The following is a 26,679-nucleotide window of genomic DNA, read 5'->3' as shown; positions in this document are numbered from 1 at the left end:
CAAGACCAAAATGTCTGCTGAGAGCTTGCAAATGGAAACCTTCGAAGGGTCAAGAATGACCAACGGCTGGCACTCGAGTTTCAAGGTCATTCACCAAGTCACAGGACAATTGTCCTGAGCTGAACAGCTGGACTGGAGGTGACAGCACTGTGGGGTCACCGTGCCTTCTTGGGGAGAACAGACAGGTGATCACAGCTGGCTGTGAGCTCTGCGGGGAGCCCCTGGACATGGGGTTGTAGAGCCGGGCTGTGTGCTGTGAGATGGAAGCCTGCAGACCAGAAGGCGTTCAGCCAAGGGACCCAGAAATAATTAGAAGAAGAGTGAGATTACCTTTCATGAACAGATACAAAGGCCAACTGTATGTATTTACCCTAAATGACAACAGAAGGGGACCCGAGAGATAATTGGAGGATTGTGAAGATCAAAGGGCTGGAGGATTTGCTCTCTCTGGCACAAGGGTTTAGGATTGCAAAAGCAGAACAAATGTATGATGCTAAAATGCAGTTTGCCTGGGGCAGAAAAGTGGTTTATTTTATTTTATTTTTTTAGGAAAATCATTTTACTCAGAAGAACTTCAATTTGGGGGATGGCTAAAAATCTACTCTTAAAAACTGCCAAAATGATTTTGGAAGATAGGAACCATATACAAGCAGTGGGGACCAGCCCAGAAGACCTGCTCCAACACAGTTTGTCCCCATTACTGTGACAATGTGACATAAAAGTGCCCTGTGGTGTTCATGAATCCTAGGTGGGTTCTCTAAGTGGAACCCGAGGGTCAGAAACAGAAGCCCCCAGCTTCTTGCAGCCTCAGGATACAGGGCATCTCTGTGGAAGAAATCTTGGCACAAGTTAGAAACAGAAAGCAAGCACATTACTGAACGTAGAACCCAGGGATGTCGAAGGAGGAGAGAGACGAGGGCTCAGATTGGTGGGTAGGAAAAGGAGACGGATGTAGTTTTTTGCAGCAAAATTCTACCAATTTAAATCCAGAGTTGATCTCAAGGAAAAAAGAAAGCCAATAATAATTTGTTCAAATATGTTTCCACTGACTTCCTGCAGGCTTTCATGACTTTGGGGATTCAGTGGTGGGCAAGGGAGACAAAGCACCCTGCGAAATAAACTGGACCCTAGCGTCTGGAGGTTGCCAGGGATTAAATGAGGTTGGGAGGAGGGCAGCATAGGTGAAGGCCATGACCCCTGGGAGAGCAGAGCCCAGGGCAGGAACTCGAGGACCTCAGCATGGCTCCAAAGCCTGAAGGTGCAAGACCCAGGAACCAGAGTCATCTAAAACCAGGACGAGGTCTCTGCGAATCAGTCTGAGGCTTCTGCATAGGACCCTGATTCAGCAAAGGAACCCCAAGAAGTCGTAGAAAGAAAATTGATGGTAAGGTGGGTGCTGTAGAAAGATCCTCCTGCTTGTGAGCTCGGGAATGGATGGGAGGGGTGAAGTGAGAGGCAGGGGCTGGCTTCGGGGTTTACTTCACATCCAGAGAAGAGATGATGCAGCCAGAACCAAGAGAGTTGGGGTTGACCGTGGTGGGTTGGGAGATGGAAGAGACTTGAAAAGGTGGAATCCACAGTCCTTGTCACGTGGGTGGGTTGATGTAGGGGAAGGAATCCGTAAAGGAGTCTAGGATTCTTGACTGGGCTTGGTACGTGTGTGGTGCCATTGGTCCAAGGACACTGGCCCTAGATAGGACTTGGGCAGTCACTGAAGGCTCTGTGTGATAGCTTCGTCACGTCTCAAGGCAGCCCTCACAGACGTGAAAGCCGAGGCTTGTGGTCTGAGGAGAAGCTGACCTGGCGCCACAGCCCTGGAGCCGTGGTATAGGATGGAGTGCAGTCTGGGGAGAGACGGGCCTCCAACCACAGAAGTTATCATGGTGTCTTTCAAAGGCCTATGCAAGCCTTCAGGAACATGGACATCCAGTAGCTAGTGAAGAAACACAGCCCTGGGAGCCCCTGAGAAGCACATTGGGGCCAGGAAGAAGCCAAGAGCAAGGCCATGAGGGGGACCCACAGCAGGACCCAGGAGCATTCGAGGAGGAGGGAGGGAGGGAGGGGTCAGGGTTTTGCTGATGCAAGAGGTGAACTAGACGAAGGGAGCTGGTTGAACTGCACAAAGAATTCAGGGAGACTTAGAGAAAGCAGCGAGGGAGTGCTGTCTCAGAGACTAAGCAGCATTCGCTGGGAAAGGAGAATCGTGCTAAGCACGCAGGGCGCAAGGTGCAGAGTCAGACCCACGGGCATCGGGAAACGCAGGCAGAGCAAGCAGCGATTCCATACTGCAGATCCAAAGGGCTCGTAGTGATGGGATTCTAGAGGACAAGGGACACATGGAGACTTGGAGCAGGAGCCTGTGCTAGGAAGCTCCATCTCCCAAGGGCAGGGACCCTTAGAGCTGGCTGGGAAGGCGAGAGGCATCACCCCGCCCTGTGTAGAGCACTATCTTCAGAAACTGCCCTGGACACCTCAGAGCTATTAGCAGAGGAGATACACTTGGGAAAGGGGATCAGTGGACTTTAGATATCAATGAGGGGGATGCGTGGTTGGGGTTATCTGGAGCTGGAAACCCCAGGTGGCACATTAGGCTTCTGGGTGGAAGAGTTTGCTTTCCCAGAAAGGCAGAGGGGCACCGTTTCAGAGGCAGGCAGGGGATAATTCAGGTAGGGGAACCAATTTCTGAAAATTGCATCAACTCACCCTGGGTCCCTAGGAGCTTCTTCCTTCTTTACATCGTACTCTCTTTATTCATTGATCATGCTGAGGGTTGAACAGCATCCTGGTAAAACAGTTGGTTGACCCTTCTACTTCCTGAGCTTTAGCTTGCTGGATGTTATACACCCAAAGGAAGAGTAAACGTCAGTGGAGGGGCAGAGGGGCTTTGTGTCTGCATTTCTATAATGTGGGTGCCTGCTGACATGGACGCCACGTTTCACCTTCTATTCCTCCCTATGTACTGAGTCCTTCATGAGTGACAGATGGCCTGGGACAGCCTCAAGTTTTGAGTGATAATATCCCTAATTTACAAATAAGGAAAATGAGTTTTATCATGTGAAAAGACAGACCTCAATCTTAGTCTCATAGAAGTGGATACTTCTGAGAATTTTTTTTGACACATTTGCTGCCCCCCCCCCCCCCCCGCACTCCAAGTGCTGTGAATGATGGGCAGGAAGGTCTCAGATGTCCAAGTCTGAACCCACAGCACCCAGTGGTGTTGATGCAGTGGATCCCATACTCAGACCACACTGCTGAGAGACCACCAGGCTTTGGATGTTTTACTGACCACAAGGTTCGAGTAAAGACCATCACATTTGCATAACCCCACACCTTCCACTTCTGTGTTGTACCCATTTTTCAATTTTAATCCTCTCTTCCTGAGAAGAAGGTGATGATCATCCCAGGGTTTGTGAACGTATAAACTAGGAATCTTGACATTAAATGATCCACCTCAGTTTATAGGAATTGAATCTCAAACTTCTGATCCTTCATCTCGAACAGGGAGCCCATAGATCATGTAGCTGCTAAAATGAAGGGGACCTCTTCTTCCCCATCAGCATTGTTCCAGTTTCAGGGAGGTGGTCTCAAATTAACCTGGGGGAGGTGCCCTCCCCTGCTCTATGCTCAGGGTGTGCCTGTGGGTCTCTATCCACATGTCTGTGCTGTGGTGGGAAAAGGAGTCTACTTGGGAGCTGAAGGACAGCAAGTCTGAGAAATGGTCAGACTGTCCTAAGTGCTGACTGCCTGTTTAAGGTCCCTGGTCCCGAGTTGGTCTTCTCTCTTCTTCCCATCACAGTAGTCAAAAAGAGACTTCCAACCCCAGCTGGAGAGCGTCAGGGAGGTCCTCCTACAGTATTCTGTCCTAGCCATGAACCCACTGGGGAGTGGGTAAGAATTGAGTGGTGCACAATTCTGGTATGGATCATTGCCGCAGTGGCCTTCTGGAAAATGACAAATATCTAATTCCCAGTAAAATGCCATTAGAATTTTCCAGGTCCTTTGATGGGGAAAACAAAATGCCCTTCCTAGAAATTTTTCATGCTCTGTGGTTTCCAAGACAGATTCTCAGGACTGCAAGATAAGGTGGTGTCCAATTTAGGGACCTGTGTTAATTTCCCTGCTCTGTCAAATGCATGCCGGACTCTCCTCCTTGAACAGATTACAAACTGCAAAGCCCGAGCTGATATTTTTTTCTGGGGGAAGAAGTGCTGTAGATTCACTTGGCTCCAGTTCCATCCTGCCACTTAATGACTGTGTGTCGTTGGTGCCTTACTGAAGGTCACAGAGCCCCTAGTGTTGTTGTCTTCACAGTGGGGATGAGGCTGGGACCCCCTGGTTTGTAGGAACTTTCTCTAAGTCCCTCCAGGGTCTGTGATTAGCTTTGCGCCTGGCACAATACACAAGAGTGGCGATCATGACGTGTTTCCCATTTCTCGTCTTCTTCTGTAAGTGGCCAGGTGTTGCTGAGCTGTGTGCCTGTAACGACCCTTCCTGCCTTCCATGTCCTCACTTCTTTCTGAATTAGCTGAATGGCTCTAGGAGGAGAATGCTCTCTCGGGGTGGCTTTGTGTCTCCTGAAGCCCTACGATGGCCCAGGAGGCGTGCTAGCGCTAGGGAGACGTCTGCGGCCCTGAATTTTGTGGGGAGAGGCTGGCGAGTGGAGCCTCCAGGTGTCGGAGTGCCCGGCGGAAGGCTCCCCGCCTTTCTTGGGATAATTGAAATCATTTCAATTCATTTCCTTCTTGGCTGGACAGAAACATGTTTTTCAATAGTGAGCAAATCTTGAGGGAATCCATTGACCTGAGCAGTCATAGAATGCGTGAAGTTAATGGACAAAAAATGATATTCATCTTCAGTTTATAATAGCATTTTCCTTGGCAGCACCTAAACATGGGGGTGGCGAGGGCCACTATGGAAGCCACAGCCTCACCACCGGCAGACGCCTGACCGTTGTTGTATCTAACAATTATTGGATCTATGGTGAAATAAAATAAAAACCAACACAAGTTTTGACACTAAGATAATAAATTATAAATTATGGAAGTCTACGCCACGGAGGATCTTGTAAACAACAGGCAGGTCTCTTAGCAACAGACCAGGAAGAGTAGGTTGTGGATGGGAAGGGAGCAGACAGAATTGTTTTGCAGCGATTACCAGCGAGGACCAGGAAGGACATTGAAGCACCCGCCTGGGGCCCCTTCCCTGTCCAGCCCTTCTTCCTCCTGTGGCCAGCTGGGGACCAAAACAACAATAGCAAAAATTTTCCTGGCATTCAAATGCCCCTTTCTCATCCATCAAGGTGATCCGGCTGGCTCCAAGAAGAGAAAAAACGAGAAGGATACAAGGAGTCAAGGATGAACCCAGGATGCCCAGAGCACCCGAGGGGCAATTAAACCTGGGCAAAACAGGAAGAATGCACGCTCATTTGACACCAGCTGAAATTATCACTCTAAAGGCGGGGGAGGGGACTCCTTTCTTCCCCGCCCCCATCTCCCTTTGGCTTTTAAAATCTCACTTAGGGTGGTTGTCATGAAGGAATGTAGACAAGACTTTGACAATGTGCCAAAATGGTTTATTTTTAAATGTTCCTGAAAGCACCAGAATATTAAGTTGGAGCAAATGTTGCTTGGAAGAGCGTAGGGGTTGTGGTCACGCAGACAACCAAGGAAGGGCGATGGGCTTGAAGGTTTGTAGACTTTAATTAACAGAGGCAGGCCGCTTGCGGACCAGTCACCTGGAAGCGGTTTGGAAAGTACGTGTGTGAGCGTGCATTGGCGAGAGTGAGCACTTCTCCATGAGAGGGCCTTTTCCAGGTTGGGGTGGGGAGGGAGGTTTTCTTTAATTAATTAGATGTTTACCTCTGGCACCTTCCCTGGGTGGTTTAGAGGATCACCTGCCATGTGTTTGGATGAGAGTCCATACAGAATCTTGGAGTGGAATTTTCCTAGAAAAAGCAGAGGATCTTACCAGCAAATCGTCTCTCTCTTTGTGACTGAAGCAGCCAGTTGTGCATTGTCTAAATCATGAGCAAGAGAGCTGCTGTGCCAACTTAGGACAGGAGGAAAGAATCGTACAGGGACTCTTGTGACCTGCACCTCCCTGCACCCTACCGACTTCATGCATTTTATTGTTTCCTAATAAAGGTGACCAGCTATATGATGACTACTCATGATTTATTTGGCATGTCGTTTCAAACTTTTCACATGTATAAATTTGTCATTTGAAAAGAAAGAGAACATTCTCTGCCATTCCCCAGGGTCTCATTTTTGGGGGCTCTTCTGATATCTGGAACTGAGGCTCTGTGACTTCCGCAGTGATTAGCTCCCATCCAGAGGTTTTAGAATACATTTGTGCTCAGAGCAGTCTACTGGGATGCAATTCTATCTGGGGTAATGGCCTGGTCCCATGGGACCTAGGCTCTGGATTTGTAAGACGCCTGTCAAGGCCCCCTGGGTAGGAGCCCCTCCACAAACACATGCAGAGTGCGCCCAGCTGCACTGCAGTGACAGCATCATCACCCCATTTCACAGACTGGGCCACGTAGGCCCAGCTATGGCAGCTGCTTTCCCTAAGTCTAATGCCAGAGCCAAATCCCATCCTGGGAGGGAAGTATTTCAAAATTCATGCTTTCTCCACACTCTTGCCCTGCCCTGCAGAAGGTCATAGTTAGATCTTTCCCTCTAACAATCATTACAGTTCTAATAATAATCATAATCCCTTCCCCCCCTTTCTCTTCCCCCTTTTCCTCCTCCTCTTCCTCTTCCTCTTCCTCCTTCCTCCTCTTCTTCCTCTTCTTTCTTTTCTCCTTCTTCTTCTGAAATAAGTGCATCACAAGTATTATGGAAAATCAATAACACCCAGGGTTTGAGGTTGAAGGCAATTTTGTCTTCCTAAAAGTCTTAGAAGATCATCTGAGAGCTGAATTTTCACTTGGCAAAAGAGCCTTTTTGCATGGAAAGAATGCAATCCTTTTTCCCTGTTTAATTTTTTTTTTATTGTTGTTGTTTTTGTTGGCACATGTTGAGGAACTAAAAATAACCCTGCCTTAGATCTGTTTCAGTTTCACTTCTCTTGTCCACCCATCACGGAGAGTGCCCAGCTCTGAATTGCCCCGCTTTCTCTCTCCTTGCAAACCACCGAGGTGTCCTTTTCCAGAGCCCCATGTCCCTGACTCAGGCTGGAATCTGGAGTTCTAACTTGGTTGTAAGCAATTCTAGTAAGTTCTGAGCTCAGCAAAATGAATTCTCTCTTTTTCTGTTGGATCAGAATCCCTCATTTCCTCAGGATCCCCAGTGACATGTGTGCACAGTAAGGTTGCTAGATCCGGCACAACGGACGAGCCATGAAGGGAGGTTCAGACTTACAGCGGAGACGCCTAGAGCTGAGCAGAAACTCACCCAGAGACGGCTGATGTGAAGTGGAGAAGTTTCTCCTCTGAAGAGGCCTCATGTTAACTGCAAGCCAGCAAACACCCTGGGGACAGTTTCCTCCTAGTACCTGGAGGGCCGTCACCCACCAGGCCACTGGCCTCACCACCTGCACTTGGAAAGCAGTGGGGAGGGGCAGCAGTGGGGGAGCCGGAGCTGCTGCGGCTCAGGTTTCCTTTGGGTGGCAGGGCCCGGGCCTCACTCCATGCAGGCGCCTCTCCACCAGCACCTCCAAGCTCTGCTCCTCGCCCCACAATGCACTGCGCCCTGGCAGCCGTTCAGCAGAAGACTAAACAGTTGGCCCCATTTCAACACGGCTGCCAAGATTTGGCAACCAGAGAGTTGCAGGGAGGCAGCAGGCTGCTAAACCCTTTCACATTTTTAATTAGATCCACACACCCATGTCTTTGAGCTATCATAAATATACAGATGACATAGAGAGTATTATTCAGGGTTAATAAAAAAAAAAAGGAAGCAAACTCTACCAGGGTGTATCTTATCTTATGAAAATAATTTACCTAGCACTCGTTTGGGAACTGAGGAGGGAAAAGAGAGAGCAGAGATGCTCGCACAGGTAGACTCAGGTCTGCAGGAGCAGCTTCCCAGAATCTGAAGCCACCGCCTCTGGTGTGGCTATGGCCTGGCCTTTGAGAATGTCACCAGGAGGGGGCATTCTTGGAAGAGCTGAGCTACACAGCAGCCCTGAATGCTGGGCATTGAGGAGTTGTCCTGGAAGCCACTCTGCCCCCTTTGCTTGGTGACAGCCTTCAGGTCACGGCAGAGCTATGGAGTTTGTACCTCTGCCCAAGAAAAGCAGCAACTTCCACATTCAGGGCTGCTTTCCTGCTGTTCTCTCTGTATCTCCTTTTCAGCTTTGTCTTGACAGCCTTCAGTGTAAAACAGTTTCCACTGCTTCTTAGTTTTCTGAATCTTGGGCTGCACCGTGCTCTGCTGACCCTGCTGAGAGCCAGCCTCCCCCCACCCCTCGACTCCAGGTGATTCTGCGGGAGATGGGAGAGAATTCCAAGCCAAGGAACAGAGTTGCAGGCTGCAATGGCATTTTGCTATGTGGCTTTCTTTGGAAGTCTGATTTCAAAGCCTTTCACTTTGGTTCCTTGTCCTGAAAGATCCCATAGAGTTCTGACCTCAGAGATTGGCTCTGGGGTTCAAATTAGGGCATGTGTGCAAGACCCACAGTGCAGTGAGTGCCTGAGAGTTATTATTACTGGAACATTCAAGCGGCACACATGCCTCTTAGAGGCCAGCTGCCAATCATCAGTGCCACCGTGAACACCACCAGTGTTGGCTCTTCTTGGAACCTGTGGCCCCTGCCCTGTCTCTCCTCTCCTCTGTGGCCAAGACGACCCTTTCTTCTCAGGCAGAAGACTCTGGCTGGATTATCTTGTTGCAAGCTGAGGGCGTGCAGGGCTGCCTGGGCCTCTGCACACCAAATTTTAAGGAAGGGTTAAGAAGGACAGGGAAACACTGGAGAAGCCAGGAAAGAAGTCCCTCCAATTGCCCCAGTGGAGAGTGCAAACTTCACCAATAGAATCATCTCCGCAATCAAACACCCTCTGCTCTAAGCCACCACATGTGTGCACACCCATTTACATTCTCTGTTTATGGTGAGCTCTTTGCACACCATTGGGTCCCTCCAGGGGAAAACCAGAGCATGCTGTGGGCATTCTCAAGCATTGGGCCTCTCCACTCCTGTCCTTTCATTTATTCCCCTGCTGTGGGACTTGAAGACAGACCGGGGTTTACTGTAGCAGCACTTCTTTTCACCTTTTCTGAAAATAGCACAACTGAACGAACTGGGAGGACCCTGTCCAAGTAAATGGCTGGAGACATTTCTAGGCTTAAAGAGTCTCTTTCACAGGTGTAACCACGGATGACAGGCATTGGCCACTGGGCCTGGGCTTTCCCATTTCCCCACAGTCCCCTTCGTTCCTATGCATCTCACTTCCTTCTCTCTGGCACCCCACCCCACAGGCTGCAGAGAATTCTTTTTAATTAGGAGAAGAAAAAGGATCTAAGCTGCTCACATGGGCATCATGCAACATGTACATGCACACGATGAGACAGAACAACTGTGAGAAGTACATCTAACCTTGCAATGAAAGCAGGGGAGCTACTGCAGCTGCAGGAGACAGTGACATTGAACTCAGGTTGAGTCCCAGTACCTCCAGGTCCTAATCGAGCTCTGGTGGGGAGAGTACTCCAATAATTAGTGTTATTTATACTAGAAGCTGCAGCTAATTTCTGTGAGAGAAAAACAACGTGTACTCTGGATAATGCCCTTTCTGGAGCAGGAGGTGTCAGGCTGCTGTCAGTCACGGTTGTGAGGCATCACCGTCTGCTGCCCATATGTCACTTCCAGGATGGACCAAAGCCAGTGGCACTCCACCCCCAACCCTTTCTGAGCCCTCCATAAGGTGGGCAGGTAAAGAAATACATACAATGAATGTATTTAAGCCTGTATGGGTTTGCTTGTGCTGCTATAACAAAGTACTACAGACTAGGTGGCTGAAACAGATAAATTCATTTTCTCACAGTTCTGGAGGCTAAGTTCAAGGTCAAGTTTCTGTCATATTTGATTTTTGATGGAGGCTTCTTTCCTGGCTTGCAGACATAGCCTTTCCATGGTATATACCTTTAGGGAGAGAGGGAACCTTCTGGGGTCTCTTACAAAGATACTAATCTTATTGGACAAGGACCTTACCTTACATTTAACCTCAATTACTTCCTTAGAGGTCCCATTTCCAAATATAGCTACTTTGGGGGTTAAAGCTTCAATGCAGGTATTGTGGAGGAACAGAAATTTTCAGTTCATAACAAAGACATTTCATATGCAATCGGGAGGAGATGGGGCCAGGCTGGGGTTCTGCTCTCACTGTGCTGTCTGTATGCTCTGTGGCCTTCCTCAAGATGGGCAGCTAGCGCCCATGCTGTTGGGTCAAGTGTCAGTCCTGCCTGGTCAGTGCCCAAGCCTCGCTGGCTTTAAAATATTTTTACTATCACATTTGATGATCATTATCCATTATGATGACAGAAAACACTGTCTCCCAGGGTGGCCAGCACAGTGCCACCACCAGGCCAAATCCCCACAATTTCCACAGCAGCATCCCAGTCCTGCTACAGCTAGGAAGCAGGTCCAGGTGTCTAGGTAAAGGGCATGGAGATGAAAGACACATCTCTGATGCTTCCAAACAGTGTCTCCTTAGGAAACAAAGTGACTTCTTCGACTCTCCAGTATTTGGCAGGGTCGCTCAAGTTGTTATTGTAGAACATAAATTACTTAAGGAGTTGAAAACAGCTCACACAGGTTCTATAATGTGGTATCTGCTCCCACTAAACGATCACTCTCTTGCTCTCATTTCACTATTAGATGGAAGCCTACAGGATTGTCAGAAATGATCAAACATTGGCAACTTCATGCAGTTCAAGCTAACAGATTATAAAACTGTTCTGGACAAATGTGATGTTTTATTTAACTGTATCCCTTGCTGTCCTGGCTACTGAGTGAATGTTGAACAAGGTCGCTGATAAACACCCACTGTTCTTGCATCAGTCCAGCGGTCTGGGTGGAATGGTGGCCTGGGACAGGGTGCAAGGGGATGGCCCATAGGTAGACGCATCCACAGCTTTCCCACCTGCCTTCTACCAGGGTGAAGCAGTGGGGTCCTGGGGTGGGGGGCAAGGGGCTGGAGGGGAGGCACAGGAGAAAGCCTGTCTATTTCACATGTGGCCAGATGCTTGTCTGATGATGTAGAATCCAGCAGATGTGAGGTTTTTAACCCTAGCCTTTCCAAAAGCAAGTGTGAAATCTTAGGCAGATCACTCATTTCTCTAGCTCCGTGCTTGTCGAAATGGCCTAGATCTCCCAGGAACTTTGGGGCCTCCCAGAGTTGTCTAGATATTAGCACATACCCAGCCCCTTTCCCAGGAGGGGTTCGGTCTTGTGGGGAACCCCTTACTCTCCTGTTTCTTCTCCAGCTCAGCCCTGACGCTGGGGCAGACCGAGGGGCTACTAAATGAATACAGAGCAACAGAATTCCAGGGGGCCCACGTCATCCCACAGACTTCTAAACCGCACTGAGGGATTTACCAGGAAGCCGGCTGGTGTTCCCAGAGCCAGCCCTCTGAATTCCCTGTGCTGGAACTGCCTCCGCTGGGAGGTTAGCTGCAGTCCTGCCCCCTGGGCACCATGGAGGCTGCACAAGCAAGAGGTAAGCCTGGGCAGCAGTGGGAAGCTCCCGGGGGAGGTCAGGTAGACAGCGAGGACTGCTGGGACGTCAGAGAAGTAATTTGTCTTGTGCCTTTTGAACCAAAGAATGAAATAAACCAAAGGAACTTCCAGGTCATGATGCAGATGCTCCTTGACTCACGCTGGGCTTAGGTTCTGATAAACCCGACGGATTTGAAAATATCCTAAGTCAAAAACACACTTAACGGCCGCCCCATGGACGTACATACAGGTGAAATTCCCTGTGGCCTATTCAGATATGCACGTAGCATAACTTGGTCCATTTCGTTCCGAGGTTCCTCCCTTTCCCGTCCCTCCTCAATCCTCCTCAGTTTCCCTTTCTGCTCCATTGATCTCCCTTTGATTTTCATTGGGACCCCACCCTACAACTCCCCACCCCCCACTTCTTTTTTTTTTTTTCCTCTTTAGCTTCCACATATGAGGGAGAACATTGGGTGGGCCCTGGGTGTCCTGAGTCTGCCTTATCTCACTTTGAGCATGGTGCCCTCGAGTTCATCCATTCAAGGGGAACAGGGAGGAGGTGGAGAAGAGGAAGTCCTGGGGACTAAATTGGAGCAAATTATGTCCCATACATGCACAATTATATCAAAATGAACCCCAATATTATGGATAACTACAATGCACTAATGAAACATTTAAAAACCATATTTAATAAACCTAACCTTCCGAACATCGTGGCTTAGACTAGACTATCCCAAAAGTGCTTGGAAGGCTCACTCCGGCCAACAGTTAGGTAAAAACACCTAACACAAAGCCCGTGTTGCAATGAACTGGAATGTCTCATGTAATGTATTGAACACTGTGCAGAAAGTCCAAACAGAAGGCCAGATGGGTGGCCCTCAGGCCATCAAGAAGCTGAAAAATCCTAATGGAATCTCCATGAATTGGCTTATGCTGGGGTTATGTTCTGATAAACCTGATGGAGTTGGGGACCATGAGTTGGAGATGATCTATGCATCCTCTGTAACCCAGGCAGAAGGTGATAAAGATCAACACCCTCACCTTTAGCCAGAACAAAGGATTGAAACAAACATTTATGGAGTACCTACTGTCTTCAGCACCAAGCCAGCTCAAGAGCCCATGAGGTGAAGCAGATCACATTCATCTACCGCTCCTACATACCACTGTTGTTCTATACAGAAACAAAATGAAAGATCTTCCCTGCTCACCTGAGTATGGGGTCTAGCTCAAGAGATTGGCTTGACACATAGGCAGAAACTGCAAAGAAGATATTTTCTTTATTTTCATTTTAAATATTGCTCACCACTTTGAACTTAGTCTGGGGATGGAGAAAGGGCTCAATGAACTTGCGTGTGATGGATTTAAGCAAAGAATAGCCAGGTAGAGAAATTCAGTCTCGAAACAAGGAGGAACCCTCATCGGCCAATGCTAGGACTGCTCTCATTGTAATTGCTCCACCTGAGTGCCAATTTGCCTGAGTTTCCCAGAAGCCAAGGCAAAGTGAATACTGGGTCAATTGTAAACTTTCATTTATATTTTGTTTTATTTTTAAGAAAAGAGGACACAAACCAGATCCTCTAGGGAGATCTAGTCAGTATCATGGATGGAGTCCAAACCATTAGCTTTTAGAATAAATGCACAGCTAATCCCCTACGACTTTCATAATGGCTCTCCATAAAAGTCAAAAATGGAACAAAACACAGATCAGAGGGAGGTGAGGTCCAAGTGAGTAGTTTTTTGTGGCTGAGTGAAACACCTCAAAATTAACTCAATGTAACAACTTACAGGAGTGAATAGGTAACATGTAACATGTACCTCCCACAGTCCTCTTTTTGGTACTGGGGATCGAACCCAGAAGTTCTTAACCACTGAGCTACTTCCTTAGCCCTTTTTATATTTTATTTTGAGACAGGGTCTTGCTAAGTTGCTTAGGGCCTCGCTAGGTTGCTGAGGCTGGCTTTCAACTTGGCATCCCACTGCCTCAGCCTCTGAATCACTGGGATTACAGGCGTGCGCCACTGTGTGCCACTGTGCCTCTCTTCCCATAGTCCTTTTATCATTTCTTCAAATACAGATTTTGGAAAGAGTTAAGAGTAGACAATCCGAGACTCTGACATCATTGAAGGACTTAGGGAAATGACAAGCTGGATTGCTAATTCATAAAAAAGAAAGAAAGAAAAAAGGAAAGAAAATCTATATTGTTCCGAAAGCAGTCAAGTGGCTAGAAGATGTAAAAGAATATTTTAAGCCAGTTGATTAAACAGTCAGTTAATGAATTTAATATCTATCTATGGACGACTGTCTTTGTCACTCTGATATGTGGGGCAGTGCCCACAGCCTTTAGCACGTGTTCAGTAAATGCTATTTGAACCTGATTACCCGGCTTAGTTTGGGAAGCCCTGAAGAACTCTACCTGCTCTGGGAATGCCTGGGACTGCCAATGTTCCCAGCCTCTCCTCCTTGGGGCTTAGCCCCACAGCCCTGTGTGGGCCTGATGCTCAGCTAGGGGTGAGGGTGCTGGGCTAGGTGCTGGACTTGGTGGGCAAGTCCTGGGGGACTGAAGACTCCTGAGTACAGGGCTTAGTGAGGGAAGGTGAGCTAAGTCCTAAGGGGTTCCTGGCTGCCTGTGGCTCTGTTTGTGGCCACCTGCCCTTCCTTTGCCACACCCCCAACAGGCCTCACATCCCCTTGGAAGGTGGCCCCATCTCTTTAGCTCCGTGGCTGTCAGACCTCTGGCCTTCGAGAGCCATAGTGGATAATGGACGGTGATTTCCTGAGGCTGGCCAGACCCCAGAGGCTTCTGGGACAACTTGTATGTCCTGCCAGGAACCAAGTGACCATGCCCCGGGAGTGACACTTTTCCTTGAGTGCCTAAGTGTGGCCCTACTATGCTCCTGTGCTGCGTTTCCTGTCTAGCACAAGCTCTTGGCCAAGTGGAGACTCTCTCCTCACATGCTGCTACGTGCTGGGTCTAGGCATTGATTTTTTCCTGGGCTTCTGCAGGTGAAGGCTGGTCCTTCCTACTCAGGGCATCTTCTGTCTGGCCTCTTCCTCCTTGCTGCTTTGGGATCCAGTGGACTTCCAGGTCACTGAAACAGCCTTCCCTGGACTTCCTCCACTGTCCCCAAGCAGCTCCTCCAGCCTTGCCCCCCCACACTATGCTAAACCAGGCATGCTGCTGTGCCAAGTAGCACCCAGGGCTGGCTGTCATCAGCTCCAGGATGGAGACCCCATGGGATCTAGGCCACTCACGCTCAGCTTCCCTCTTACGCAAACCACTCTTCACCTCTGTGGGTCTCTCTTTCTTTGCCACAGCTACCTTTACCTGAAACCATGCTACTTCTTGGTTGAGGATGTGTCTCTCTCACGAGGATGTAAGCCCAGGGCCACAGAGTCCCGGTGACACGGGTAGGTGAAGGAGAAATGACCCAGCACTTCCCTGCATGCCACGTGGTACCTTGTCCCTGTCCCTTTGGTTTCCTTGTTCTGGCTGATTCCCTGTCTTTGCTCAGGTCCTTCCTCTGAGATAAAGCTCTCCCTAAACTCTGCCTCACTGAGAGTTTTACTTGGGTCTCAGGGAGGAAGCCCTTCTGAACACCTGTGCAGGTGTCCCTTCTCTGGGAGGCCACAGTTCCCCAGGTCTGTCTGTCAGTGCACTTGCTGAGTGGGAACACAGTTGTCCTCCTGAGTTGCTGGTCCCGGTGAGGTCCTGGACCATAGCAGAAATGTCCCTGTGTGCCTCAGGCTGAGCAAGCATCCAGTTCAGGAGACTCCCTCCCCATAGACCACACTGTCACCCTCTACCCAGCTTGTGGTGACACAGATGACATCTTCTGTTCCATCGGCCATCACCAGGGCTCTTTATATGTGCTCAACCTGAGGCCCAGATGGGGAGAGGCAGGAGGCGGGGGAGCTCTTGCCATGGAAAGTGGATCACTCTCCTCCCCATTTGGTTGTCTCTCTCCGGCACCTTGTGACCTTCTGGTCATCCCCCGTTGTCTAGCAATTGAGTCTGGTCATCATATCAGGACAGACGCTGTCTTCTACATTGTGTACCCATAGGAATAGGGCCCTGCCTTGCACATATTAAGCAACTGATAAATGTAGGTTGCTGAATTATGAATTAAATAACAAAGGGCCAGAGAGTTTTCTGTTGGAGTGCATGAACACAACAGATATACCAGGAAAATATATTTAGCCATTTTCTTGCCATTTTAATTTGTAAGAGTTCCATGTATATTTCTTCCAGCTACATTGGCTTCCCCTTAGATGGAGAAAGGGTAAGAATCAATCAATCTTGTCATGTTCATTACCATTCTTTAAAAGTACAATACAAACTCACTTGGGTTTTTTTTTTTTGGTTTTATGTTTGTTGTTGTTGTTTATTGTTGTGCAGTATTTACAATGGCTCCTAACTCTGCTTTTCCAACACAGGAAGTTCTGATTTACAAAGGGCATGGCCATTTGGGTAGATGCAGGAGTCACGGGCCACCAACATGGTCCCGGACAAGTAATAGCTTTGGAATATATATATATATATTTTTAAATCAGAAATAAGATTCAAGAGGATCTTGGCTAGAGATCAGCAAACTTTCTTTCCCCATTTTTGCAATGGCGCAGATAGTAAATATTTTCAGCTTTGTGGACCTTACAATCTCCATCCCCCTAATTACTAAATCCTACTGCTGTGAAGTGTAAACAGCCACAGACAATATGGAAATGAATGATCATGCCTGCATTCCCATGAAATTTTATTTATGGACATTGAAATTTGAATTTCATATAATTTTCACCATGTGTCACAAAATATCATTCTTCCTTTGATTTAAAAAAAATATATTTAAAAATGTAAAAAGCATTCTTAGCTCACAGACAAACAGAAATAGGAGAAGGGCTGGATTTGCTCCGCAGACCATAGTTTGCAGAGTGCTGGTCTAAGAGCACCCCCAGCCTGGGCTTGCCTTTGAATGCTCGGCTACTCAGAGGGAGGTAGTAGAGGAAAATCGCGGGAGTTGCCCTCGGAGGCCACACACATCTTCTGGTCCAGTCTCCAGGTTTCAGCCCAGTTCATGGGGTCTCTTGGAGGCCCGGTTTTCCCACTGCACACAGCTGGGCAGCGAGTAAATAGAAAATAATTTTTTTCTGGATTAACTGATGACAAAAATACCTTGGCAAGCCAGGGCAGGCAATTGCTAGATTGTCGTCTAAGGCAAGCAAGACCCCCAGAGGGTTTGGGCACACACCTTCCGCATCTTGTCAAGAGACCAAATGGAAATTCCTTCATCCCCCAAGGAGACGAGACCCTGAACCAGAGAGGAGTATGGAGCTCATGCCAGAGCCTGGAGGATCAGATGGGCAGGAGTCTCCCTTCCCCCCTGTTCTTTTCTGTTTTTTATTATAGGTGAAGACTTTGAGCACAAGGAGAAAAAACACATGAGACTTCAACTACATCACAACTTGCTCCCCCGAGTGGTCACCTTAAATGGCATGTCCAGCAAGGTGTGGTCTAGGATATTTCTGTTTCCAAAGGAGTACACTCTAAAAGGTGACAAAAACTCAGTGCCAAAGTAAATGCTATTTTATTGCAATATTTTAAAAATCAAAATTAATGACAAACATTTATAATGAACAAAATATCAAGATTTTGAGTAAAGAAAAAAATTAATCCTGTACAGCCATGCCTTACCTCCCTCACTTGAATTTGCTGATTTTGAAATTTGACATTGGGTTGTCCAGGAAATGTTGCAAGAATTGGAAACTCACAAAGGGGGGCTTCTCTCTCTCTCTCTCTCTCTCTCTCTCTCTCTCTCTCTCTCTCTCTCTCCTAGTATTGGGGATTGAACTCAAGGGTGCTTAACCACTGAGCCACATCCCCAGCCCTTTTCATTTTTAACTTTTTTAAATTTTAATTTGTTCTATATGACAGCAGAATGCATTACAATTCATAGTACACATATAGAGCATAATTTTTCATATCTCTGGTTATACACAAAGTAGAGACACACCATTTGTGTCTTCATACATGTACTTGGGTAAAGATGTCCATCTCATTCCACCGTCTTTCCTATCCCCATGTCATTTTAAATTTTAAGACAGGGTCTCACTAAGTTGATGAGACTAGCTTTGAACTTGTGATCCTTCTGCCTCAACCTCCCCAGACACTATGATTAAAGGCATATGCTACCGAGCCCAGCTGTGTCTCATCTTTTAAAATACACAAGGTGCACTCACTGGACCCAGCATCTCAGCATCCGGGGGTGGCTCATGAGGGCTGGTATCTGGAGACTTGAAAATGCACTAGGTGTGCCACTTGGCTTCAGTACCACTCAGTTGTTTCTCTAAATTATAAAATGTTTCCTCTTTAATATGTCTCTCTTGAGCACTCAGCACTGACATGTGTCCAGTGCCTTTAAATAATTCCTGATGAGTAAGAACCAACCCTACTCTGAGTACAGAGATGACAAGCCATGTACTAAGCTTCAGTACCCTGATGACTATAGTGTTGAGTTCTTCCCAAGACACCATCTAAGGCTGGAATGTGGGCACTCACATTCACCAAAGGCAATGTATTCAGCAAAAAGAGAGCCTCGTAGAATATTATAGAATCAATTTTTCCTTCAAATCTCCTAGCACACACCCACAAAATCATACTATTATTTCTTCCCTGCTTGCCAATAGAAAGTCCAGTCACTTCTCAAAGTGTCCCACACAAGTGGCTAGAAGTAATTGCAGAAATTGAAATACCTAAGATAATCTTATTCTACAATTAACTGCATATTTCTAAATAGCTAGTAGAGAGGATTTTGAATGTTCTCAACACCAAGAATGATAAATGTATGAGGCGGTGGGCATGCCAATTATCCCAATCAGATCATTACGCATTACATTCATGTATCAAAATATCACGCTGTACCGCCAAATAGGTACAATTACCATGTGTCAATTAAAATAAGAAATGCATTTCTTTAAAAATGAAAGAAAAAGCTCTTCATTCTGATCTCACTTCTTTAGTGTCATTAAACATAAATCTTTGAGGCAGCCTATCCACCCCTTTCCCTCTGGGTCCCCTCATTAATATGTCTGGGGTCAAACGTCTGCCATGATGGACCCCTTCGCCTGACCACAGAAGACGTCTGAAGTGGCACGCCAGTCTTCTTCCCAGATCAGTCCTTGGCAGCTCATATCTCTCTTTGATGTCTGTGAGTCTGAAGAAGATGGAAGAGGACATAGTTGGTTAGTGTTTTAATGTGTGTGGTATTTTCTCCTTTTCTAACTTTTTCCTGAGCTGTAATGTGGACTGTTCAAAGACGTCTTTGACAGGATAAATCACTTTATGTTTCACAGATCAGAAGACTGACCTTCGGCTGGGAAAGTGCCTGGAGGTGAGGTTGAGGCCAGTTCCAAGGAAAGTCTAGCTGCCCATTCTTGGTCTGACTTCCTTGAGAATGGGTGCCCTTGGACTCCGGGATGCTACTGCAGAGATCCAGACTGGCCTTCCAGAAGGTCTTCAGATCCTCTCGATGGTGTCACCTTCTTGGGACAAGATGGCTTCTGGGGTCCTCCCTGAGCTCACCTGACTTATTTATTCAGCAATAAACGTTTATTTGGCACCTCCTATTTCCCAAACATACTTTTCTTCCATCAGAGCTGTGGATCTAATGCTGCCCAATGGCAGAAGAAACCCTTTATTCTTCCTGCCACATCAATGCCACTCAAAGAATATGTCTTTGCAGAAACAATAGATCACTCACACGAGTCATTATCAAGGTCCCAGCAACCAATGAAATCCTTTCTTCATTCTGATCCCACTGAGCTTTATTAAGGGCCCCTACAATTGCTAGAAAGTTCCTTCCTTCCTTCCTTCCTTCCTTATTTCTCTTGCTTTTGTCTCTTTGTGGTACATTTTACTCTGCCTGATCCCTTGAGGGTTGATGTCAGCCCTCAGCTTCCCGGGGCAGATGTTTGGGAGACACGAGGGCTGTTCATTTTTTCTTTTCTTAAAAAACCCTAAAATGTACCCCCAAATAGCCACTAAATGCCAAGTCTCCCATTGCTCATTCTAATTTCAACATTTTTCTTTATCACATAGATGATCAGAGATTGGGATTTTTTTTTTTTTTTTTAATGAGGCTCCGTCTACCTGACTAATCAAGGTGAAGGGCTCATGACGGGAAATGGGAAGGCACTTGTAAGTCCCTGGATGCCACTCCTGTGGCAGACAGAAATATGTAAAACTCCATGAAATGGAAAGGGAAGATGGCAAGTGACCTGGCTATCATGCTGTTGTTCCTTAAAACAACTTTAAGAAATCAAACACTCTCCTGGGGCATGTGGCCTAGGGACCCTTGGTGAAGCCATTGGTGAGACTTAATGTAGTCAGCTTCCCCAGGTGACAGCTGAGTGACTGTTGCCTTACTTGTAAGTACAACTCTTGGGCCCCGAGTGTTCTTAGCTCCCAGTCCCCACACCCGTCACCCTCTATGTGGCTAGTGCAATCACCTTCCTGGACCACAGTGGCACACATGCCCCAAACTCTGAAGCCTTCAGTAGCTTCCTGCTGGCCCCAAATAGAGTAGGCAGTCATTAGTAAAACATGGGAACTCTCCACCTCCACCTGAGGAGCAGAGGCCAACACAGATTGGACTTTGGAGCCCAGAAGACTGAAGTCCAAATCTCAGTCCTGCCATTTACTGACTTTTGCTTTGAGTCTGAGTCTCCATTTCCTCAACTCTGTGAGAAATGAGATCGGCCATCTCCCAATGTCATCTCCCAAGGTCATTGGGAGGATTGAAGGAGAACTCAGCCTGGCAGAAAGAAGTACTCAGCAGTGGACACTCTCACCCCAGTCTCACCTGCACTGAAAACAGTCCCCTGTCTCTGATCTCCAGTCTTGCCTCTTGCCACTGCCCTCCCCTCGCTGGGTTCCCGATGCAGAGTGCTCTGCGTTCCCTCTCCAGCCTTACCCACACACTCTCGGCTTCTACTAAAACCTTGAGGAAATGATCTTCTACTTAGGTCTATTCTTTCTTGCATCTGATCTTGAGTCCCATGATGCTTTTTGAGAATCTGAAGTAGCAGGTTTAGCCCTCAGCCCATTCCCATCATATCGTATGGCTCATCCTACTAAATTGCTGATTCCCACAGGGCGGGATTCTATCCTTTCCATCTGTGTCTCCCCAAGGCACTGATAAAGCCTGTCAGTCATGATAACACAGCATCATCACATCTTTGACTGGGTCATGCTGGGTGAAGAACTGCCCCAAAGCTGGGGAGCTAACTGCCACCAAGGTCGAAGTTCTAATATAATATAATTTGCTTGCAATTATGCCAATCGTGAGTCAAGAGCAGTGGTCCCTCCTGTGGGTTCTTTTACGGAGGAGACTGGGACTGGAGGTGGAGTCCTTTTCCAGCACTTGACCTTCTTGATATCAAGGTAGAAAAGGGAACAGGGAACCAGGCAGCGGCTCCCAGCCTTCTGTTGGGAGGAGAGGCATGTCACTCCCACTCCCACCATATTGACCCAAGCCCCTCATGTGGTCAAACCAGACCAATGGGGTGGGGACAGATGTTCTGATGGAATGAGTGCCTGCACACCCAAGGCAGCAGGCAGGGATAGGTGATCACCCACAAGGAGGGGCATCGGGGGGCATTTAAACACATGATTGCAGTTTACATAACTGCACATCATTACACACGTGTATATCAGAGGCACCCATGGGATGCTATTGGAATAAAGTGAATTTACGTGGTTTTAAATAACCCTCTGAACCCACAGTCTGATGCAGATCAGGATATCACTAAGGATGTTGTTCACTTAATTAGAAAACACACTCTTTATCAGGAACGACCCGTGTGGCATCTCTGAGTCCTGAGTGTTAGGAGAAAGTGCGCTTCCACTCCCCACTCCTCCTGGGAGGCGCTCTCCCTTATTTCTTTGGCTGCTAGGAAGCTCCGAGGTTTCCCGCAGAGAGCTATGCAGGAATTTATGGCAACCTTTTCCAGAATTAACCTCACGCCTGGCATCTTCTCGTTTTACTCCTGCCCTTATTTACTCGGATGTAATGTTATCATGTTCCATTTTCCTAAACTATTTTAGAACAAAGATCATAAACAAGTGAACTTATCATGGACCCATCCTCTGAGACCATTTGAAGCCGCCTGCCCACCGGCCTCCGACATATCCCTGCTGAACGCTTTAGCTCTGCCTTGAACGATAAGTGAAAACACATGCGGAGGACAAATCACTCCTTGTCCTTCCAAATACACCATGAACCGCCTGATCAAAGGGAAACGAGGAAAGCCACTTCTCAGACAGGGCCCCGGGGGTCCTGGGCCCAGCCCGCTTCTCTGGGGCCAGGAAGGACACATCCCAAGTCTGCTCTGGTCCCCTGAGGCGCTTGGCGGACCCAGCACCTTTGCCCTCCTCATCAGCGAGAGGAAACATGGGCGTAATCCTTTAGGCTTGGTGAGACTGTGGGAAATCACAGCGCAGGCCCTGGGCCCAGCAGGGACCCTCTTCAGATAATGGGAAGGCAGAAAGCCTCACAAATGCCCGGGAGGTGTGTCCTCTGAGATCGGGACCTTTGACTCTCAGACACATGGCTGGTCTGTTCTCCAAACGCAGAATCAGAAGGATTCTGTCCCTCGCTCTGCGGCTACCAAAGCGATGGCTTCAAGGTCCCAGGGTGACCATCTCAGGCGCCTGTGTGAGCTCCACGTGTGGCCCTGTGGGATGCCGCTGATCCTGAATACCAGTTGCAACCTCATAACTGGGCTCGCGGGGCCTCCTGAGCTGGCCACGTCTCCTCCTTCTCCACCTCTTACTGTTGGTTTCCTAAATTGTGCCCATTCCCGTTGCCGCTCAGGCCCAGGCCTTTGCTGTCACCTTTAAACTAATGACACAGATGGCAGTAGTAATCCCAATAATCGTAAGGATGGTGAAAGCAAGCCAGGGCCTTCTCAGCTCCAGCCGCCCTCCTCCTCTGCTCAAGGGGCCTTCGGGGCCTTCGTCCTTGAATGTAACCTTCTTCCTGGACCCGCCAGGGTCTCCATCTGTTGGATGATCATGCTGGAGGATGAGTTCTTCAGACTTGTCCCCATTCCCTGGGGACAGTGTCCTGCCCAAGCTCCTCCCTCCTACCCCCCAGGAGCCCAGAAGCTGGTGCTTAGGGGGTGGGGGAAGGAGGTTGGCCAGAGAACCCAGCGAGTACTTCAACATGGCCCCAGTCAGTCAGAATAGCGGTGCCAGGGAGGCCAGGGACCAGGCAGGGAGAAGGCAGCCTCCGAACCTGTGCTCACTGCCTGCAGGTGACAGAGGGAGCAAGGCAGGTGCTTCCCTCTGCAGAAGGGTGAGGGGCAGAGGGGTCTGCCTGCCCCCTTCAATTCGGCCTGGGCTGCCTTCCCACCCCCACGACGCCCCCACCAGGGTGCCCAGGCGGCAGGCAGAGCAGGGAAGGTCAGTGGGAGTGAGAAAACCAGGGCCCTGTTTGTGAGTGAGCTGATGGTGGGGGTGGTGCACAGTGTTGCCAACAGCCCTGGTCACAAGAGACCTTGTCACTCACGCCACTGGAGGCTGCGGCAAGGGGAAACAAGGTGGGGGGAGGGGACACAGGCTCTGCCAGAGGACGAGGAGAGGGAGCATCTTCCTGACCACAGTGCAAGGACAGAAGGAGAACAGGCTGGCCACAGCCGACCAGTGACAGGAACGCACGTGTCATCTTAAAGGTTCTATTAGCTGCACTTGAAGAGGATGCAACCTCAAACAGGTGAAATTAAGTTTAATGACCTATATTATATAAGTCAGCCCAAATATTATTATTTCAACGTGAAAACACTATACAATTATAAATGAGCTGTTTTACTTCCTTTTGGTATGTTAAGCATTCCAACTGCAGCGCGTCTCAATTCAGAACTGCCACGTTGCAAGTGTCCCACAGCCTGTGACACATGACGAATGTTCTGAAGAGATAGGACCAGGAGCCGCGCGTTCACATGCCCAGGTGTGACATGCACATGATTTCCAGGAGAGGTAGAGAAGCACCACAGACCTCGAGGAGGGCCCCAGGGTACTGGGTGAGATCTCTGTTCTGCTGCTCCAGGGACAGGTATGGCAGGTGCTGTGTGACCTCAGGAGAGCCTGTCTCCTTCTCTGTGCATGGGCTAAATCAGTATCTGCAAAATAAAGTGCTGACAAGATGACAGAGGTCTCTTTAAAGTACCAAGCTATCCGCATCATCTCTGGCCACCCTGCCAACATTGCAGAGCTGGCCCAGGTATGATATTGAAGGTCACATTCACAGCAAGACCCAGAGCCGAGGTTTGAGCCTAGGTCTGAGTAAACCCACCAGCTTGTGACCAATGGGTTCCATCCTTTCATTTGTTACTCTATTAAAACATGCTGGAACCCTGAGCTGTGTCTATGCATAATAGATTGCATTTGCTGAGTTACCGCAATCGGCTTTATCACCGGGTAGGTGACCTGCGCTGCTGCCCGTGGTCTCCATTTGCTGGCTGCCTCTTCGTCTGGTTTGGGTTGCAACAAAAACCCATTCCAAACAAGGTTCTTCCCTCCATCCCTGTGACTCAGGCTGATTTGGGTTCTTGAGAATCCCCAGAGAAAGCTCCTTGTCATTCTCTCCACATTCTCTAAAGACGGAAAACAGGGGAAACAATATCAGAACACCAGGCTGGTGGTTACTGCGGACGGGGACTCTCCACGGGAGCTCTGTTAAGTCGCTGCTGTCTGCCGGGATGCAGAGCACACCTTGCATGCACACAGAGGCTACCAGGCACCCAGCAGGGTCTCCTTCTCCCTGTGCCACCTCAGACAGCCATAATCACTCCTCGTGCACTCTCAGACTGCTGATGTGGAGAGCGGCCCATGTGCCAGGTCCCCATCCTGCAGCAGGACCAGCTAAACAGCCTGGACCTTCCTCCCACAATGACAGGTTCAAACCCTGGCTTCCCACTTCCTAGGCACCTCTCAGGGCTTCCTCTCCACCAAGGTCTATTCCTAATAGCTGGCATCTCTTCCCAGGGCCAATGACAGGATGCAAGGAAGGGCCCAGACACGATGGGTGTCCCGAAGTAGAACGTGAAGTCATATGAAAATGCTTATCACAGCTCACCATCCCAGAAAAAGAAATGGCTATTTTGCTGAAAACGTAGGCCTGTTTTTCCTGAAGCACAATGTTGCACATGAGCCTTCCTTTGTCCACACCCTGGAATCCTCTCCTGAGGGTCAACTTCTCTGCAATGGCTTCCATGGGCTCTGTGTCTGATCTGGCTCTCAGCTCGATCCCTGTTCGGGGTCTCAGGGTGCCAGCCCAAGTCACCAGGGGTGAAAGCCACTGGACACCTTTCAGTGTTACTTAAATACACACCCAAGCAGCATCTGATTCTAAATCCATGGTTACCTCCTCTGTAGGGGAGAGTCCAGAGAGGAAGACACACATGCAGAGACGAGAGTGCCCAGGACAGATGGATAGGCTTTGGGAAGCACATGGTACAAACGAGGCCTCGCTTTCCAAGCCAAGACGTAAGAAGAGTTTGAAGAAAAGATGACATTCTAGCCACCAGCTGAAGGTGTAAAGGAGCATTCCTAGGTGAAAATGAACTCTGACACCATCCTGAAAGACATTGTGAATGGAACAGGAAATGCCAAGGATGGACTGGTACAAGAGGGTGGAATGCTTGGGAAACCACACTTCCCTCGGTGCTGTTCAGGAGCACCACGTCCTTCCTGGGAAGGGAAGAGTGGACGTGGCAGGGATGGGAGATGAAACTTAAAGGAAGGCTTGGTTGGGCATATTAAGGAAGTTGAACTTGATCTCTATTTATTTCGGGCTGAGAGGTGACATCATGATCTCTATATTAAAAAGATGGAACATGGCTGCCATGTTGGAGAAGAAATGGCACAAGTCTGTAAACCACTTTAATGACACAGGAATTGGGTGACAGTGTATTATTCATTTCCAAAGGCCAGCAGGTAAGAAGAACAGGCTGGAAGATGGTACCCCACTTCCTTTTCAAGCAGCCAAGAAGGATCAGCCATGAGAAGTGTCCTTCCCAGCCACCGTAGCTGTGAGACACCAAGAATTACCAAGTGTCATGACAAGATGTCACCCATCAGACAAGAGTTTCTGTAATGACTTGGATGTGGGCATCCCAAGTGGGCATCCTCAGGGGATGACTAAATGACATTTAGGAGTCATCAGTCATCAAAGTCATCACCCTTGCCCATGACCCTGACACCCACTTACATCTCAGAATCCTCTGCCCAGCAGTGAGGTGCCAGTCATCCTTCCTGTGGCTCATCCCTCCCTCTTGCTGTCTCTTCTCGCTCCACTCAGGGAGGGGAGCAGGATGCTGAACTCAACTTCTTTTGTGATTAGCAGCACCAGGTTCAAATTTATTAATCCCAGGAGCAGAAGGCTAATGAGTTAAATGCCCTGATTTAATTAAGCCACCTAATGGTTTTAGCTTACATAAATTCTCACCTGATCAGTTCAGCATCCTTCAAATACATTATCACTGGTACTCCACAGAAAGACAGCAGCCCAGATCCCCGAAACCTGCAGCAAGTCCTGGTCTCTGAGCGCTCAGCTCAGGTGGAGAGAAGAGAGCAAATGTGTCCTCTCTCAGAATGTGATGGTCTGTCAATGACAGTCAATATCTCAAGGAGCTGGATGCCTTCCTGGGTAGGGAGAATCACACCTCAATGATCCGTTACTCTTCGTTCAGCAAACTTGTCTTATGCCCCGAGAGGAAGTCCAACCCAGTGAATCTATTCTTGGTTTGGCTGTAGGAACCATGGCGTGCCAGTGCTCACCAGCTCTGGGATCCTGTCAAATGACTTAACCCACTGAGTTCTGGTGCTCTCGCCTGCACAGCAAGGATGGCAAAGCCAACGTCTCTGCATGGCTGGGAGGGTTGGAGAAGCAACCCACACAATACCTGGGCCCCAGTCGCCCACCATCCAGGGTTCAGAAATAAGAAGAGGAGGAAGCACAGCCAGGGCAGGAG

At 48.5% G+C, this 26,679-nt stretch overlaps 1 protein-coding gene and 1 long non-coding RNA gene across 4 annotated transcripts in view; one reads left to right on the top strand and one right to left on the bottom strand.

Annotated features, from left to right (window-relative positions):
* Nucleotides 1-26,679, top strand: part of LOC114082093 (butyrophilin subfamily 1 member A1-like) — a 265,857-nt gene that overhangs the window by 113,483 nt on the left and 125,695 nt on the right. The window lies entirely within an intron of this gene.
* On the bottom strand, nt 5,597-7,646 carry LOC139705653 (uncharacterized). 2 transcript variants are annotated; one of them, XR_011707479.1, is made up of 3 exons: nt 7,398-7,646; nt 5,859-6,814; nt 5,597-5,734 (listed from the first exon to the last, which is right to left on the bottom strand). It is a non-coding gene; the product is annotated as an uncharacterized lncRNA (long non-coding RNA). The 2 variants fall into 2 exon arrangements; XR_011707478.1 differs by having other exon boundaries at nt 5,859-5,944.

This window comes from Marmota flaviventris, chromosome 5 (assembly GCF_047511675.1).
Source record: "Marmota flaviventris isolate mMarFla1 chromosome 5, mMarFla1.hap1, whole genome shotgun sequence".
Classification (NCBI taxonomy): Eukaryota; Metazoa; Chordata; class Mammalia; order Rodentia; family Sciuridae; genus Marmota; species Marmota flaviventris.
This window is presented reverse-complemented; position numbering and strand designations above follow the sequence as displayed.